General features: G+C 38.8%; 2 long non-coding RNA genes across 2 annotated transcripts; both read right to left on the bottom strand.

The window, feature by feature from the left end:
- Positions 1-12,688: 12,688 nt before the first annotated feature.
- Positions 12,689-13,513, bottom strand: LOC141621366 (uncharacterized). Its single transcript, XR_012532262.1, has 3 exons — positions 13,398-13,513; positions 13,193-13,291; positions 12,689-12,984 (listed from the first exon to the last, which is right to left on the bottom strand). It is a non-coding gene; the product is annotated as an uncharacterized LOC141621366 (long non-coding RNA).
- A 1,349-nt stretch (positions 13,514-14,862) lies between these two features.
- Positions 14,863-15,453, bottom strand: LOC141621368 (uncharacterized). The gene is made up of 3 exons (XR_012532263.1): positions 15,366-15,453; positions 15,168-15,265; positions 14,863-14,995 (listed from the first exon to the last, which is right to left on the bottom strand). It is a non-coding gene; the product is annotated as an uncharacterized LOC141621368 (long non-coding RNA).
- Between the last annotated feature and the right edge of the window lie 4,653 nt (positions 15,454-20,106).

The raw sequence follows: 20,106 nt of genomic DNA on the forward strand, positions 1-20,106 counted from the left end.
TTTTCTCTTATTATTCTTGTCGAATTTCAAATGCAAATGCAAATGTCCTTCTGTTTACATTAAAATAAATAAATAATGGATTGTATCCTGTGAAGGATTGCCTATGTATTTATTAGAAAAAATTAAATCAACGTTGTTCGAGTAAATGTAAAAGAATAATTGTTCGAAGTAAGAGCTTGTAATGAACTTTAGATAAAACAAGCATGTGCTTTTTACTTACTCCTAAAGGGAGTACAATTCAATTTATTTGATGATATGAGGATGTCAAAATGTCAAAACGCAAGAGCATAGTGACATAAGCTTTAGCTGGCCAGGGACCGGTTTTATTTCGCTTCGCATGAGCGGCACGTGGGTTACGCGAGGCGCGTTTTCTGTCCTATGCTAAGGGTAGTATCGTTTCAATTGGTCGAGATTGGTGGGGTTAGAAAATTCATTCCCATCTACGTCTGTAATCCTAACCGCACCCCCAAAGAGTATGGACTTGACTAAGAAAGGTCCGGCCCGGTTAGGTTTAAACTTTCCTCGTGGATCGACAGGTAGGAGAGCTCTGACTGATTTGAGCACTAAGTCTCCTTCTTTGATGTTCCTGGGCTTAACCCATATATTAAAGGCTCGTTTGATACGTGACGATATGTTTGTACATTATGTAATGCGCGCAACCTTCTTTCATCCAATAGGATGAGTTCTTCGTACCGATCCCTAGTCCATTCAGCTTCTGGTATTTGACTTTCGAGCAAGACGCATAGGGACGGGATTTCTAATTCAACTGGTTGCACAGCTTCCATGCCATGGGTTAAAAGAAAGGAGTGACCCCAGTGGGCGTCCTAACTGATGTGCGATAACCCCATAGTGCAAAAGGTATTTTGCTAGGTCAATATCGTTAATTGTGGATCATTTTCTTGAGGATCATGACGACATTTTTGTTATCTGCCTCCACCGCGCAGTTAGTTTGAGGTCTATAAGGAGAGGAGTGGTGGTGTTTGATTTTGTATTTGGCTAGCAATTGCTCAGTCTCGGCCAGGAAATGTGACCCATTGTCATTGATGATTTCATGTGGGCAACCATATCGGCAAATGATATTGGTTTGTATGAACTTTGCCACATTTTTGGCCATGAGACTAGTGTAAGATGCTGCTTCGACCCATTTAGTAAAGTAGTCGATTGCTAACAAAATGAAACAGTGACCTCCTATCCCAGCTGGCGTGATCTTCCCAATGATGTCGATTCCCCAAGCAGAAAATGGCCAAGGAGATGTCATAGTGTAAAGCATTGAGGGAGGAACATGTTGCACATTCCCGAAGATTTGGCAATTATGGTAATGTCTGACATATTTAGGGGGCGTTTGGTTTAAGCATTAGGTATGGAATGGAATGGATTCTAACTCTAAGGAGGTATGGAGTTAGAACCTCATACATGTTTAAAGTTGTTTGGTTCAATTCGGGAATGGGAATAATAATGTGTGGGATGGAATGGAGTTGGAACCTTGGGGAGAAAGATGGGTATGAGATTCCAAGGGGTTGGAATGGAGTTAGAATCCATCAGGTATCTAACTCCATTCCAAAATGGTCCAACCAAACATTGGAATGACTTGAATCCATTCCAATCCATTCCAAAAGCTCCAACCAAACACCCCCTTAATACAATCTGACTCCATTGTAGTCCAGTAATATCCCAGACGCGTGATTTTCTTTGCCGTCATGGGTCCACTCATGTGAGGACCGCACTCTCCATCGTGAACTTCTTCCATCACCTTTTGTGCCTGTGATTGATCAAGGCAACGCAAGATAACACCAATAGGTGTTCTTTTGTACAATTCTCCTTGCATGAGGATGTATTGAGAGGCTAGTAGGCGTATGGCGCATTTTCCCCTCTTATCCATATCTGGTGGGTATGTACCATTGAGTTTGAAGTTTAGAATGGCTTGGAACCAGGGTTCTTCTGAGCTTTCTTCTTCATTTCTAAGGTGGTGTACATAGGCTGGTTCTGACCGTCGTTTGATGCATAAAGACATTTCGACCATGTTGTCTGGCATATTGATCAAGGCTACAAGTTTAGCAAGAGCGTCTTTAAATTGATTCTCTTCACGAGGTAGGTGTAGATAAGTGACCTGATCGAAGAATTGGGCGACTTGATCTATCCTAGCCTGATAGTGTGCCAGACTTTCACTTTGAATTTTCCAAGATCCTGTAACTTGGTTGATGATCAAGGAGGAGTCCCCGTGAACTCGAAGATTCTTAATGCCTAAGCTTACCGCTGCTTGTAGACTGATGAGGTAAGCTTCATATTCAGCCACATTATTTGTCACCTCGAAGTCGAGTTTGACAGAAAGTGGTGTATGCTCGCCTTCAGGAGAAATGAGCAACACTCCTATTCCAAATCCTCTTAAATTCGATGCCCCATCAAAATAAAGATCTCAAGAGTCTACACTGGTCTGTAGAATATCCTCGTCTGGAAATGACCACATGTCTATTGCTTGGGTATCGTTGATAGGATTATCTGCGAAAAAGTCGGCAACGGCGTGCCCTTTTATGACTTTCAGAGGTATGTACTTGAGATTGAACTCTGTGAGCATTAAGGTCCACTTTGCCAAACGTCCATTGAGAATGGGTTTCTCGAAGAGGTATTTGACGGGATCCATTTTAGAATACACCTTGACAGAGTAGCTAAGCATGTAGTGGCGTAGCTTCTTTGTTGCCCACACAAGAGCGAGGCATGTATTTTCGAGAGGCGTGTACTTATACTCGTATTCTTAGAACTTTTTACTAAGGTAGTAGATATCTCTTTCTTCTTTTCCAACAGTCTGTGCGAGCATAGCCCCCATGGTTGTTTCGGTGACTGTAAGATATAAACCAAGAGGTTGATCTCGTTGAGGAGGCATTAGCACTAGTGGTTTAGCCAACATCTCCTTAATTATGTCAAGTGCCTATTGGCAGTCGTCATCCCATATGGTATGATCTATTTTATTGAGGTTTTTGAAAATAGGTTCGCATATCATAGTGAGTTTCGATATGAATCGACTAATATACTGTACCTTGCCCAGAAATCCTCTAACCTCCTTCTCTATTTGGGGTTGTGGCATTTCGATTAAAGGCTTGATCTTGGATGGATTAATTTCTATTCCCCTCTGGCTGACGACATATCCCAGAAGCGTGTCTGACGTTACTCCAAATGCACATTTCTGAGGATTGAGCCTCATGTTGTACTTTTGCAGTCTCAGGAAGAATTTGCGAAGGTTGTCGATGTGCCCCTTCATTACTTTGGATTTGACAATCATATCATCCACGTACACTTCTACCTCTTTATGCATCATTTCATGTAGTAATGTAGTCGCAGTGCGTTGATATGTAGCTCCGGCATTAATTAGCCCAAATGGCATAACTGTATAACAATATGTGCCCCATTGAGTGACGAATGTTGTTTTATGCATATCTTCTATGGCCATCTTGATTTGATTATACCCTGCACACCCATCCATGAAGGATAACAATGCGTGGTCTGTTGTATTATCTACCAATATGTCGATGTGTGTTAGAGGGAAGTCGTCCTTTAGACTTGCTTTGTTCAAGTCTCTGAAATCAACACAAACTCGAATTCGCCCATCCTTTTTAGGTACGGGGACTATGTTAGCCACCCAGTCTGAATACTCGGAAACTTTGATGGACCCGGCTTTGAATTGCTTATTGACTTCTTCTTTGATCTTAAGAGCCCATTCGGTCCTCATCCGACGGAGTTTCTGTTTTACGGGTTTGAAACCTGGTTTGATTGGAATTCGATGTTTTGCAATATCCTTATCGATCCCTCGCATGTCTTTGTAAGACCAAGCGAAAATGTCCTTGAACTCGTGTAGGAGGTCGATGAAATTGGCCCTTTCAGTTGGGTTTAAGGTCGTCCCTATCCTAAGTTCTTGGGGTTCTAGTTCGGTTCCTACGTTGATGGGTTCGGTGTTCTCTATAACTGGTGCCCCTTCCCCCTCTTCTAGTATTTCTTTAATTATATGGGGAGGTAATTCGACCGAGTTTGGGTCAGGATCATCCTCATTATCATCGTAAATAGAATTGCATTCAGAAAAACACAAGGAGTAAGCAGAATCTGATTTATTCATATTAAATTTTGAAAATAGCTGAAACAAAGAAGCCATCTGTTCAGTAGTCAGTGGCGGTAAAGGGACAGCTGCTGGGACATTTCCAGAGCTACTGTTACTATTTGATGCTATGCTAGGAGAAACAAGGGGATGGGGAGTGACGATAGAAGAAGACTCTCTAGCGACTTCTCTAGACTCAGACTCTGATTCCGACTCCGACTCTAACTCAGACTCGAATTCGTCGTCTTCAGGTTCTCCTTTGAACATCTCTCCTTCTCCAGTAGTGACTTTGAAGAGCTTTTCTTGGTTTTTAGTCCATTTGATTGAATTTCTCTATCCTTTCTACTGATTCGGGCTAGTGTCAGTGATCAATGTTGTAGGGTTGAAATGGTCAACTTGAAGTATCATGGTAATGACCTCATCCTGCGCAGCTCTGACGAATCGGTCTTCTCCAAACAGAAGGCTAACAGCTTGTTCGTCTAAACAAGGTGTTTGACGAGTTTTGATAGTAGGAACCGTTTCTGAAGGGATGAAGTAGCAATCGTGGAAGACCTCGATTCCAGCTAGTTATACTCCCTTATAATGCCAAGGCTCAGGAAACCAGTGAAAGTATTCTTGACTCCCCTCCCTAATGAAGTATCCATTTAGGGTAGGGAGATATGGTCACATCTGGATTCCTCTATCTTTACGATTTTGGAACTGAGTAAGCTTTTCTAAGGCTTCTACCTTCGTGGGCTTGTATCCCAATCCTAATGGTATCCTTTGAGAGTTTCCTTCTTTTTAAGGTGCAAAGGTATTCTTCTTGGTGGGGTTTAATTGCATTCCCGGAAAATATCCCTGGGACTTGAGTATGTGGTTGACCAACAAATTGGAGTATGGGTTGAAGTATAGAGGTGCCAATTCTATCTCTACGAGATTTATGCTCCGAAATCCTCCAAGCTCGTATACTGGGTATGTGACCACTTGGTTGCTTGACATTTTCTCTATCATAGCCTTGATAGGTGACGAAGTGATCGTCGCTACTTTGCCATGTAGAGGAATTTTGATCTTCTGGTGTAAGGTGGATGTTACTGCTTTGGAAGCTTGATTCCAAGGTCTTCCCAGAAGTATATTGAAGGATGCCTCAATGTCCACTATCTGAAAATTAACCTTTCGCTCGATTGGTCATGTTGCTATAGTGAGGTTGATTATCCCTACTACTTTACGTCGTGTTCCATCGTATGCTTGAACACTTTGATTGGTAGGAGTCCAATCTGATTCTTTTATGCCCAACTTATGTGTTGTCTTTAGTGGTATGACGTTGACTGCAGAGCCATCATCCACTAAAGGCATTGGTACGTTCTTCTTTAAGCATGTGACTGTGATATATAGAGCGAGGTTATGACTGGCGCCGAAAGGAGGCAAATCCTCATCTAAAAAAGTAACTGGGTTACTTAGTTTAACTGAGTCTTGGAAGACCAAGTTGACTACGTCATCAGGCGTAGAGTTGTGCGCTACGTTCAGTTTAGTCAATGCTTGCAGTAAAGCTTGGCGTTGGGGAAATGAACTCGCAACTAATTGCCAGACTGAAAGATCAGCCTTTATCGTCTGTAGTTGTTTTAATAGATGGTCAGTAGATGTATCTTCGCTATCATTTGGTGTGATAACATTGGTGTTAGTAACTGGACCATTTAAGGTAGGACCGTTCTGAGAGACATTTTGATATGGACGCCCTGGGCGAGTAAGGTATTCATCTTCATCGTCATCAGCCCGTATTCCGTTGACGATACTGAGTTCTCTCAACCTACTGATTTCAGCTTCCAGATTGATTATTTGCTCGACTAGATTGTCAACTACTGCGATCAACTCTTGCATCATGGACTCTTGAGATAGACTTAGAGCTAGTGGCACGTTTCCCTTATGTTTGGCATTTGGGTCACGTAGGGATGCCACTAAAGCTTCTTTTTCTGAAACTTGCCTACTTACACTCTTTGCCCATGCGATAAAATCGACAATGGTAGCAGAGATGGTGGAATAGCTCCCTTCATTTTCTAGTGCATGAATCTCATCCTCGACTGGAGAAATGAGGTGTGAACAATCCAAGGTGGATTCTTCATCTGTGATCATCCGAACTCCAAGAGGATTCTGAGTATTGTTAGACTTACCTCCGGGAGGTATGGGTAAACGACCATCTTCAATCATATCTCGGATGACATGTTTCAATTTGAAGCATCTCTCTGTATCGTGTCCTTCGCCTCTATGATATTCACAGTACGCATTCTCATCCCAGGATTTAGATTTCTTCTCCGGGTCAGGCGTAGGTCCTATAGGTTGGAGCTTACCTTGTTCCATGAGCCTTTTCAGAGCGTTGGAATATGAATCACCAATGTTCGTGAATTTCCTTGGTGGGTTATTCTTCTTAGATGATTCGACAAGGTTAACCTCATCGGTCTTGCTAGTGGAACCATAAGAACGACTCATTGAACCCTGGTATCCGAGACCTACCGTTTTGGACAGGAGCCCCTTTCGGATGTCGTCTTCGATTCTTGTTCCTAGCACAGTCAAGTCATTGAAAGACTTTATGTTTTGGTACCTCAAATGGTTTAAATAAATAGGTCTCAAATTATCCACGAACTTTTCCACAAGAGTGGCTTCATCTGGGCGTTCAACAAGTTGTGTGCTAATCTTCCTCCACCTACTTAGGAAGTCGGTGAAGCTTTCTTTCTCATTTTGGGAAAGAACCTCTAGAGTGCGCATATTGACTTGTATTTCGGCATTATCCGCATATTGTTTAGTGAATTCAATTGCGGCAACGTCCCAAGTTGCAATTTTCTTGTGCTCCAAAGAGTAAAACCATTGCTTAGGAGTAGTGTCGAGAGATGAAGGAAAGATCCTTAGGAACATCTCGGGTTTGAATGCCTTTGATAGACATATAATCTTTGAAGGCACGAATGTGGTTCAAAGGATTTTCATGCCCCTTGAACTTTGGGATGTCAGTCATGTTGAAGTTGGTAGGCAATTGAGCATTTACCGCCTCATACTTGCTATTATTCTCCATGTAGATTTCATCTACCTTAAGGTACATTAGTTGTTCCTCCAAGTATTGGAGTCGTTTTTCAGCTTCAGTAGGACCTAGTGAGGGGTTGACTTCTTGTTGTTCAATAATAGGGGAAGGTTATCATGCACGCTCATGTCGGAAACATCATTCTCCGCCGGAGGAAGTCTAGTTTCTACAGCAACAATTCAGCCTTCAGTAGCATTGAGGCGAGCATAAGCTTGGTCTTGGCTTGTTTGGAGACGGACGAGCGCAGCTAGGATTAGATCATTACCATTTTGGGGTTGTCCATTAACACTTGCGTGACTAGTTCCAGGCATCTTGGAAACTGCGGATAGGAAAACGATGACGAATCAAAACACGATCGACCATTTTAGCACACTTACTCAAAAAAGGCTCGACTAGTGAAGTGGGAGTGTGCCACTGTGTTAAGTGAGGTTTGAAAATGACAAATTTTGAAATGTCTGTCCTAGGCAACTGTAGTGTAGTTGTAGGAGTGCTGACTTGAGATGAGTTTTTTTTTAAATGAGTTTTGAGGCCCGAGTTTTGACTGGACACTTGGACAGAGTTTCGACTCATTTTGCGCTATTTTAGGCCACTTTTTAAAACATTTATTTTTTAAAAGGGATTTTGATTTTACAGTAATTTCGTCATGGTTTTGTTTACAAAATGGTGATCACGTATATGGTACAAACATTCATACAGGCATTATAACGGTATGCTGAGTGCATTTAAAGGGTTTTGGCTTAAAAAAGGTGGGTTGCCATACCAAGCAATCAAACCCTGGTCTGTGGAGAGGTCCGTACCAAACACGAGTAAGGTCGGTTCCTAGTCCATTTCCTCGAGTACTGAAAGCCCTTGATACAAACAAGAGTATGTCCACGGTATGGTTGACGTCAATCACTATCTATCCTTAGGCCCAAATAAGAATTTGGGCCGTCCAGACGGGACAATTGATCGAATGGGTTGGGTTAAGCCTAGGAAGGCCGAATAAAATGACCTAAGAAGGTCGAGTAATGAAAACCGACAACTGTATCGTATAAATTATTCCCTAACCTTGTTCAAGTTGCACCCTGGGTAACATGTAAGTGTACGTTCCCCAGCGGAGTCGGCAAACTGTGGACATGGGCCACGCCGTGGCTCGCGCGGAGACGCTTGGGGACAAGCGTTGCATTTATGGAGTCGCCACCAATTTTTATGGGAAATTGGAACCGTTCGAATACCTCGTGCCATGTCAAGACACAAAGTAGTGACATGAACACTAAGAACTCGTTACCCTTAGCATTCTATGTCTAGAATGACTCTCGTTGATGCCAGTGAACACGGATGTTCACAGAGATATGGAGTAAGGGATGAGGGTACGTATTAGGAAGCTCGTAAATTAAACACCTAATCTCTCCCACCTCGATAGCAGCCTCTACTAATGATTAGGAAAGTTATTCATATTTGATATGTTGTCGACTATATGCATGCAATGCAACATCCAACATTTTAGTCCTAGCATGTGAATTAAACTATGTCGGTGAACACGTAATTAGCACTCAATCGTGTCGAATTGGGAATTAGAATTCATTACATGTGAAAAACAAGAAAATAAATCATACAATAAACAATAAATAAATAGCGATAATTAAAATTACAATAAATTACAATGATTTCGTGATTAACGTCAAAAATACACTCGAAACGGAAATTTGAAGAAAAGAAAATAGAAGTTTGAAATTAAAGTGACAAAAAAGGTCAGACTAAAGGTGTTATTACGATTAGTAGTTAATTAATACCTAATTATAGCTACGTCAAAGCGAGAACGGAAGTTCAGGGACAGAAGTCATCTCAGAACAGGCGCAGCATCTGCTGCGTCCCTTAGAAGAGGCACAGCTATTCCTGCGTCTGTTGTTGAGTTTAGCTCTGGCTGTGAAGTCAGAACCGCGGGTAGTTAATGATCTTTGGTATGTTTTACGATTGATATTGATATGAAACTCGAGTGAAAGTGATTTAGCGGGTTAATTACATACTAACAACGTCACAAAAGTGATAAACACGAATTAAACGAATTAAAACGAGTTAAAAATGAATTAAATTTATTTACGATATCGGAAACATAAAAGGAAGGAACTTTGAAATAAATTGATAATCTGAAAATAAACAACGGAAACATATACAAAGAACGAATTCCGGAGACTTGATATGGACAAATCGAGTCTTCAATATCCGAGTTTGATTTAGTGACGAAAACCCGCAAATATCGATTTATAAGGGATTTAAGTCGAAAATAAAACGTTATTATTGAAAGGAATGATCAAAACATGGTTTATATACAAAGGAAGGGAAGAAAATAAGAAAAATAAGCCGAAAAGAACAGAACAGCAGAAACCCGAGGAAGAAGAAGAAGAGCAGGAGAAGCGACAACCTCTTGAAGAGGCACAGCAGGTGCTACGGCCCTTCAAAGAGGCGCAGCTGCAGCTGCGTTTCTTCTCGACGTTTGGTAACTGCTGTTTCGTAAAAACAGTTTGTAATAAAGGTTTTTAAAATCGGTTTTAAATGTATTTTTGACATGAATCTTACATTAATTGATACAAAAATAAAAAAACAATAAAAGATGGGATTACACCCTCAGACTTACATGTTTGACGAAACGAGATTAACTAAGTTAACGTTAGTAATTGCTCGACTCGAATGTATGTAGAAAGTGCCCTCGTTGGAGGATTTTAGATTAATTAATTGATTGATGTGTAGTGGTCAAATTGGTCGGTCATGCAACTTAACTGGAACTCAAAATGATCTAAGCTTACGTGGTCGATTGATCAAGCACGTAGGCGTCGAAAGCTTATAGCACGGTCTAGAATGCAAAGGGAGAAGAGAAGGGCGGACACTCGCGTGAAAAAATATGGAGACCGGAGGTCTCTATTTATACTAAACAATGTGAAGAGTTTTGGAATGACTCAAACTTTGGAAAGAAATCATGGAAATATTTTGTAAACAGTGAAAACAAGCTGGAGAAGAGGCGTAGCAGCTGCTGCGATCCTTCAAAGACGCGCAACACCTGCTGCGTTATTTCCCCAGAGGTTTCCTCCTGCGGAAGAACGATTTCCGCGTTTCTATTATGGAATTGCGGTAGATCTATACTTCCTTATTCCTTAAAATATGATATACGAGATATATTTTACCAAAAGATATAAATTTAATTTATGGAATAAATATCCGGAATATTCTAGATTATTCCGACTCGGCATTTTAAACGGTTTCTTAGAAAATGAAGCGGTTTTTTACCAGGACTCCAAATGAACTCTAATTACCGTCAAAATGACCGTATCGGCACGTAGATGACGACCAAGGGGTAGACACAAGTGTTTGAGCTATCAATTGGTGATAAACTTACGAATTATCATAAATCATTCCGCGTTCCAAACATGCGGCCCAATCATCACTGGGTGGTTGGCGGAAGGTGTAGAAACAAGGTATCTACACTATCCTAAAGAAAACCCCTTATGAACTTCTAAGAGGTCGTAAACCTAATATCTCTCATCTTAGTTGTTTTGCGAGTAAGTGTTTTGTTCATAACAATGGTAAAAATAGGTTAAGTAAGTTCGACCCTAGAAGTGATGAGGCTATTTTTATAGGTTTTTCGGATCATAGCAAGGCTTATAAGGTCTTCAATAAAAGAACACTTTGTATTGAAGAAATTATTCATGTTATTTTCGATGAAGATAATGTGTTTGATAAGCCCTTACAGGATGAGGAAGAAGACATGGATGAACCTGACTTTCGTCTTTCCAAAAATGATCCTCCATAATTGGAAATTGAGGACAAGGAGATTGAAGGAACAAATGATGAGCTTGATCATTCTTAAAATGACAAAGAGAAGAGAACTAAAGTTATAGTTGATGATACTATAACTTTGTCTTAAGATGAGGGTTCTCAACCCAATGTTATAGCTGATGCTACTATAACATTGAATCCAAATCAAGGTAATGAGTCTGAAGTCATACCTGACTCAACTATAACACCGGGATTGGATTCAAGGGGAACGTCCTTAAACTCTGAGCCAAATGAAGTTGGATCAAGTTCAAATGTTGAAGAACCAAGTACTTCAACAAAATGGAAATATAAGAGTTCACACCCTATGGAAAGCATACTTCGTAATATTAAAAAGGTTGTTCAAATGCGACGATCCTTAAACAATTTCTGCTCTTTCTATTCGTTTCTATCAACAATTGAACCAACGAATATTAAGGAAGCTCTTGCAGAATCAGATTGGATTATAGCTATGAAAGAAGAGCTTCAATAATTTGAACGGAACAAAGTTTGGCACTTAGTTCCTAGACCCAAGGATCGATCTGTAATTGGAACCAGATGGGTGTTTAGAAATAAACTAGATGATGTCAGGGTCATAGTTCGAAATAAGGCAAGATTGGTGGTACAAGGTTATAATCAACAAGAAGGAATAGATTATGGCGAGACATTTGGACATGTGGCTCGTCTTGAAGCTATTAGACTTCTGATAGCATTTGCAGCTCATAAAGGAATGAAGCTCTTCCAAATGGATGTCAAGACAGCGTTTCTAAATGGGTACCTACAAGAAGAAGTCTTCGTAGAACAACCTCCTGGATTTATGGATAACAAATTTAAAGATCATGTCTTTAAATTAGACAAGGCCTTGTATGGATTGAAGCAAGCACCAAGGGCCTGGTATGACAGATTATCGAAATTTCTACTTGACAGTGGATTTAAGAGAGGATATGTAGATAAGACAATATTCCTAAAAATCGAGGAATCTGATGTTTTGGTTCTTCAAATCTACGTTGACGATATTATTTTTAGGTCAACTAACCGTAATCTATGCAAGTATTTTTCGGAGTTGATTTCCGAATTTGAGATGAGTATGATGGGAGAATTGAAATTCTTCCTAGGTCTACAAATTCAACAAATTGAGGAAGGAATAAAGATTCATCAACAGAAATATATTAAGGAGTTAATTAGAAAGTTCGGAATGGAAAATTTCCATGCTATACCTACTCCAATGGTCGCAGACAAGAAATTGACTTTAGATGAAGACGGTAAATCTGTTGATAAAACAACTTACCGAGGAAAGATTGGGTCATTGCTATATTTAACTGCAAGTAGACCAGATATCATGTTTAGCGTATGTGTTTGTGCGAGATATCAATCATCACTACTACAGAAATCATGAAGGACATCGGACTTCTAGACACATGGACATCGGATTATAGGCCGATGTAGAGTTCAGTCCCGTCCATATGGGGTGTAATGGACATGGGACTTTAAACCGATGTCCATTAATATATGCACATCGGATTTTTAAATATATCCGATGTCCATATGAGTAATGAACATCAGATTTTAACATTAATCCGATGTCCATATGTGTAATGTACATCAGATTTTTATAGAAAGCCCATGTCCTTTGAAGCTAGAATTACATCGAACTTTTATAAATCCGCTGTCCTTTATATTGTTTTTTTTTTTTAAGAATTTGAAAAGAGCAGGCCAATTCATATTGCATTACACCAATTTGAATGCCAAAACATTAATACAAAACATGCCAACTGCCATTCAACCAAAATGATCGATTTCAATTAATAAAAACCGATCCCAATCAACATACAACGCAACCGTCTCCGTCATCCGAATTCAACAACTAACGAACAACAACAAAGGGCATAACAAATCCCAGCCAACATAACATATGGTCTTGCAGATCATGTAATCAGTTTTTCAAAATGCAACTACCTAATACATTACTACGCTAGCTAGCTATCTACGGCTAGATATTGAGAAAATAGTTCGCCCACAAGTCCCGAACCTCATCTAATTCTTCTTGTGAATATGGCGTGGTGTCTTGAAAAACCTGTAATGCATATTAATGACAATGGGGGGCGATCGAGACATGGCCTCACAAGGGCGGCTTCATATAAGCTAATAATTAAGGGAAGAGGGTGCGACGACTAGCTCATTGAATTGGCGCGAGGTTCGCCCACAATGCGTATAGGCAAGCGGGTCAAAGTAGGATAATTACTTGAAAAAATACCGAGTTTTGCTATAATGTCGAAACTGACCTCATTGATAGCTTTTGTTGGATTAGAACGCGTGACGATTTCCAGCATGTACCTCATGACGTAGTACCCGCATTCTACAACACCTTGTTGACGAGCACACTAAAACAACAACTCGACAAGAATTAAACCAATAACATGACTTTGTCAATTAAAAGTGATTGATGATCAGACATTGAATTTGTCGTCATAATAAGCAACAACTTACATTATGTTGCAGCCATTGCGGTGCTTGAGAACGCATTCTTTCCCCACCATTGTAGCCGTATACTCTTACCGATCTAAATATAAACATGGTTTCAAATAAATGATTGTCAGCCAATAATAGTTGCCATTTTTAATGTTCTAATCAGTTGAACATTTATTTATGTGCATAACTCAAAGGAACTATAAGAAATTTTCAGAAGTACATGAATATTTTTGGAGATGTCATGTTGTAAGCTTATAACAATACAATAAAATTGATCAGAATATAAGCTCACTGTTATACCCAACAACTAAGATGTTCCACTAATCACCAAGTTTAAGGATAATCAACAATTTTAGAAATAATTGAGAAATAATTATCAGTAGAGATTGTTAAGAAAATTAGAGTAATAGGAAGATAAGAATCTACCTAAAGGCAACCATCACTAATCGAGAGATGTGAATATGTGATTGCCAGCAGTGAAAAACATACCAAACAGCTTAGTGAAAACCTTCTTCACTTGGTCCACAAGTTCAGTCCTCATGCTTAACAGGTCCCGATGCAGCAATCACCTATAAAAATATGACATAAATATTCATACTTAAATGACAAAATTAAAATCAGCGAGGTCGTGGTGAGCGTAAGATACAATTCTAGTGAGTGGCTCCAGTGAGAAAAAGATACAATTACAATGAGCGGTATGGTGAAAATCCCGAATCACGATGAGTACTTAACCATGATAAATCAAACTCTGAAAATTAGGGTTTAGAATTGTAGAGAAAATCAGAATCAATCCTTTGAAAATATTAGAAAAGTGTGAGGCAGCATGTGTACTTGATAATCTCATTTCAAGAACTTCGATGAGCATTAATCCCATCATTAACCTCCAATTACGCACATCTCGAAATGATAAATGTTAATCGTGTAATACAAACGCAACTAAAATGTAAATGAACAAATTCTCAAATAATTCAGCTACAAAAACAGAAATACAAATCACGATTATCACTCAAAATGAGAATCTTACAGCAACCAGGATGGAGAATGAGTACTCCCTATACCATAACACAACATATCAGTCCTGTCACCCACAGAAAAAAATTTACAACTTTTTTCCAAGCGAATCTATTGGCTTATTTTAATAAGCACGACTAACTAAAGTAAAACAAACATATATATCAAGATTTAATAATAAGAACGAACGTAATTTAGAGTAGAGAATACGGAAAAAAAGTGATACGTGTGATTAAATCCTTTGTGTTTAAGTAATGCTGCTGAGAGAGAGTACTGAGATCAACCTCCATCAGCTTGTAGAGTTTCAAATCACAATTTTAAGCAAAAAAATTGACTTTGAACAAACACAGCACACATGCCATTATCAAGGAGGGCATTGAGTTTGGTTAGTGTCATTATCATACAACAATCAAGTTTAGCATAATAATCATTTTTGTTGTTCATAAAATCATAGTACAATATAAGAGCTTCAAGTAAGTCATAGTCCTTAATACCAAAGAATCAAAATCGATCAAATAATGAAAGAAAAACAGAACGCTACCTTGGTTGATCCTGGTTGTGACATCCGAGGCCTCTTGAAGCTGTGAAAAAAAATGGCAGACCCCCTGTTCATCAATTACGAAAATATGATATTGAGGTAATATCTAATATAATCAAATGAGACATATAAAATCTATACAAAAAAGCCCAATAATTGCAGCATGTATACGAAATACTGAGGAAAGCACATGGAATACGAATATATTGAATACAAGAGATGTGAAACGAGAAACAAACCTCAGTTCTATCCATTTCCGTCAATTTTCCTCTTTATTGTAAAAATCCCCAATTTCTAGGGTTTACTAAAGTAAAGACCTTAAACTAGCAAAACCAACCTTCAACTTTCAAAGAAACAAGTAACTTTTTCGATTAATATGCGGAATTCAAACCCTGACAAAAATAAATCGTCAAAATTTTAGAGTAATGTGAGCAAACCCTAGAAATTTCGGACCAGATGAAGAGGCGAAAAGTGATGGTGCACAGTTGCGATGCGATATACGATTTAAGGCGGTTGGTGGCGGTTCTCGACATTCGACGAAAGACGGGTGATGGAGATTACTGATTAGTGAGGGTGATGGAGATTACTGAGTGAGGATTGAAGGGGTTTGTTCAGTTAAAAAACATGGGGGGTTGTATCTTTGTTTTGGTTTTGCTAAATAGTGAAGTACGGTGTTTATACTCCATAGATTAATAGATTAATAGGATTATTATTATTATTAGGAAATTATTATTATAAAGAATAAAGGAAAAGTCAGATGGGTTTCCGATTTTTTTTTTTTTTTTTTTTTTAATAAATGTAGATAACTGTTAATATAAAAGGCGTTCTCTATTCTTTCTTTTACATAACGCTTATCTAAGAAAAGCGTTCTCTTTATTTCTAGAGAACGGTTATCCAACTGGGCCGTTCTCTATTACGCGTTACTTATTCCTTTCTTTGTAGTAGTGGGATGAACGATGAAGCAGCAGCAGCAGCTAGGATTTTGGGTTTTTGATCGGGTTTTGAAGTGAAGAAGCTAAGGGATGAACGATGAGATAGAGAAGAAAGGGATGAGTAAGCTAAGGGTTTGGGTTTGGGTTTGTCTAAAAAAAAGAATGATATGGAGTAAGTATAATAGATTGACTCAGTATGCTAGTGAAAATAATTTGGGGCGGGGGAATTGTTTTCATTTTGCGCCCAAATTGAGGATTATATGGACATGGGTTGTAATTTAATCCGATGTCCATTATAATGGACATGGGTTGAAAATAACAACCGATGTCCATATAATATAATTACATCAGACTTTTATAAAAATCCGATGTGCAAACTTATTACATCTGTTTTTTCAAAAATCCGATGTCCATCCACTGATGTCCTTGATGAATTCTGTAGTAGTGCATCTTCCAAAGAATTGCATATAATGGCCGTAAAAAAGATCTTATGATATCTTATTGGGACGTCCAAACTATATCTATGGTATCCTATGGAGTGCCATTTCGATCTTGTCGGATATTCAGATGCCGATTATGCAAGATGGTCCTTAGACAGGAAAAGTACGTCAGGTGTTGCCACATTTGTTGGACCTTGCATTATAACTTGTGTTGGGGCTGGTGTCCTCTACAGTTAGTGCAATAACATTTAAATCTCTAAAAGGATCAAAGGGTATACTTTTGTATTTTTATCAGTTGGTCCACGTTTATCAATAACGGTTGGCTTGCTAGATAAGTTTGACGTTATTGTCATACTGATGGCGGTGATCAACTGGTCCCTAAAAGTCACACCTATAGGATACGTTTGTGAGATGTGACGGTATGAAAATACAGTCATGTTGATGCCTAATATGACTAAGCAGTTAGTCGGAGTTATTGACTAATAATTAGTCAAACGCGATGTTGAGATATTTTATTTAATACGGATTAAATAATAATGGCTAAGGCGAATTAAACAGTTAATTCGTAAATTAAATATAAACGATTATATTTGATTAATGTATATTGAATAAATTAATTATACAATATTGTCATTATCGGACATGTATTATTATATCGACTAATTCATGTTACTAGACGATATTTTAATAACCGATAACCGATGACGATTTATAATAAAATCGCGTCATATACATTTAGCAATTTCGAGTCGGACCACGAGTTAAAATAAAGAGGAAGTGAAATCCCACTTCCCCATGAGGCTCTGGGTTGGCCGAACCAAGGAGAACAAAAAGGAGAGCTTTCTCTCCTTTTGGAACCTAATTCATTTTCAAAGAAAAATTAGGGTTTTGAGAGCATTTTTCCTCTGAAAATCCTAGATCTCACATCAAGAAAATTCACAAAAGCTCTCTCAATATTGCAAGTCAATTAGAGAGTATTTCTAGCATAAGGGGCATAGTCTCAGACGGTCTTGGGTGCAACGATTAGGAGGAAATCTACGTTGATTTCTATCTTAGGCCGAATTCTCAGGGACCCGAGGTTAATTCTTGTGCTTTATCGTTTTTCTCTTGTAATTTTGTTTTATGACAATAATCACATGTTAAATTTTGCGTTATAGTCCTAAAATTTAAGGGTTTTATACGGATATTACCCCACAAGTGGTATCAGAGCGAGGCCTCGTAAATTTTTCTTTGTGATTTTCATAAAACGATTTGAAACGATCTTGTTTTGCATAGAAAACCGTGCGGGCATATGTGTATCACGGCTGTTTTATTTTTTTTGCAAACCGTGCCATGTATACACGGTTATTGTTGTCGTTTTGTTTTTGCATATTGCTATTTTACACGATCATTATAGCGATATGTTAAAGTTTTGTCAATTGTTGATTTAATTTTTACAAGGATTAGGTCAAAATTGCCATTGATTTTGCTTTGTCAAATCTTTTTCACGAGGGTTTTAATTTTCAGAATCGTTTTGCTTTCGATCGAGTGGTTTACTACTTGATCGAGTGTTTTTCTGTCTTGTTTTTACTCGATCGAGTACATGCTATACTCGATCGACCAATTTTAAAACCTAATCGCTCGATCGAGAAGTCCTCGTACTCGATCGAACAGCTTTCTAATAAAAAGTAATCGATCGACCTTGAGTTGATCGATCGAGCACTTTTGTTTGGCAAACCTTTCGATCGATGCAAGATGTCGATCGATCGAGTCCTTTTTGTTTTGCCAGCGCTGAAAAATTTATTTTTCGTGTTTAATTTTTCTTTTGGCCATTACATATGCATAATACGGATTTTATGCATTCGCTTGATAGTGAAACGGTTCACTCACGTACCAGTTAGTTATTTTAAAGCGATTTAAAGTAACGGATTATCATGGATTAAAATTAAGTTGATTAAAGCGGTTTTGTCACATAATTTTAGTCATTAAAGGTGGTTTGGATAAATTTAACATAATTACGGAATTATGTCACGAATAAATTTTAGTTTAGTTGATGCATTTTATTTATAGCTATTTTGAATGCCTTGAATGTTTCATTACGTATTTAATTTTTACAAACAGTTGTAACTTAGTGTGGCCTTAGTAGAACGTGTTACCGTAATGATGGAACACGGTCTTGGTTGTATTTTGAGATCTCGTATCTCCATTTTGAATTTTTTCCTTGTAATTACAGTTTTTATTTAGAATGTAAATAGGTTTATTTTTGTAAATTTTAATTGTAATTTTGAGAAGACCAATGATAGAGATCGGATGCTCACTCCCGCTGCTTGGACAAAGATGGAACATCAAGACAAGCTTCTTGGGTCCAACGGTGGATTCCAAAGTTGTATTATGTTCTTTTTACTAGGATAGGCCACACTAGGAATTTTTATTTACGTTTTGCATTCTTTTATTTATTTTATCGTAACGATAGATTGCATCATATTCCGCCTAAATCCAAACCACCTAATAATTGCATGAAAACTGACTCATATAGAGGTCACGCGTTAGTTTTCTTTGATATACAGATATCACATGTTTTATTTAAGCCATCACCTAAGTTAATTCATTCACGTAATGCTAGTTTTTCGTTCACTTAAAATGAATTAAAACTAAGTTGATGGGATCTTCCTCGTATAAACAAAAATTGAGAACAGTCTTTATAGGTTAAACTCCAATGAATCCCTTCTTCGTCGGTAGGCATAATATGACCCCTTCTACGTCGGGTAAGTTGGAACTGATTGACCTATTTTATATCAACACTATGGTCACTCGTACGATCCTGTGATTATGGTGGACTATAGATAGGATTTACGGAAATCTATCGACCAAGAGTTCTAACGATAGAACTAGCTAAACAGTTGGCTTATCAATTTACAGAAATTGAGTCTTGGGATCACTTGTATTATTCTTGAGGGAGATCAATTATGCAAGTGCAATGAGTCTACACGATTAAAATGAATTTTTAATAGACTTAAATCACCTCGATGAGTTGCTTATTTCGTTTTGTTTTTCCTTTCTTTTTCAATGTAGATCACGATCACTTAAACTGCTAATAACAAAATGGTGGCCGTCTTGACGACCCAATGCCAAGTGCCACATTGGACCGTGAGTCCGGCCGGATCTTCATGAATCGGATGAATCATCAACTCGATCGAAGAATGATGGATCAAACTTCGCGGGACGGGAGGCGGCATTACGGAATCTTTGCGGTGACGGAAGCTCAAACCGACAGAGCCCATCCCGTCAAACCCTGTGTCCCACTACCGGAGCTAACGAGATCGCCAAGTATAACGATTTCGTCATGGAAGCGGGTGCGATTAAAAACGTACTCATTTTTGCAATGGAATCCAATTTGCAGAAACGCTTCATAGCCCAAGGTGCAAACAAGATTTTCACCACGCTCACTAAGGAATTCTCGAAAGCACCGAGAATCGTGACCTATGAGCATACCACTCGCTTCTTTGATGCGAGACTCCAGAAGGGCCAACCGGTTAGCCCACACATTCTCAAAGATGATTGAGAATGTCGAGAGATTGGAGGCGCTTGATTGTAAAATCAGCGAGAACATCGTGATTGACCGCATGCTTCATTCACTCCACGATGGTTTTGCGCTCTTTAGAGCGAATTACTATATGAATGATTTGAAGAAAAGACCTCATGAACTACACTCCCTTCTCATACAGACCGAGAAGGACATGAAGTTCAGTGGGAGCTTAAAACAGGATGTTCTCGTTGTGTCAAACAAGGGCAAGGGTAAGGGCAAAGCTCAGGCAGACCTAGCGGTA

This window comes from Silene latifolia, chromosome X, assembly GCF_048544455.1.
Source record: "Silene latifolia isolate original U9 population chromosome X, ASM4854445v1, whole genome shotgun sequence".
NCBI classification, from domain to species: Eukaryota; Viridiplantae; Streptophyta; class Magnoliopsida; order Caryophyllales; family Caryophyllaceae; genus Silene; species Silene latifolia.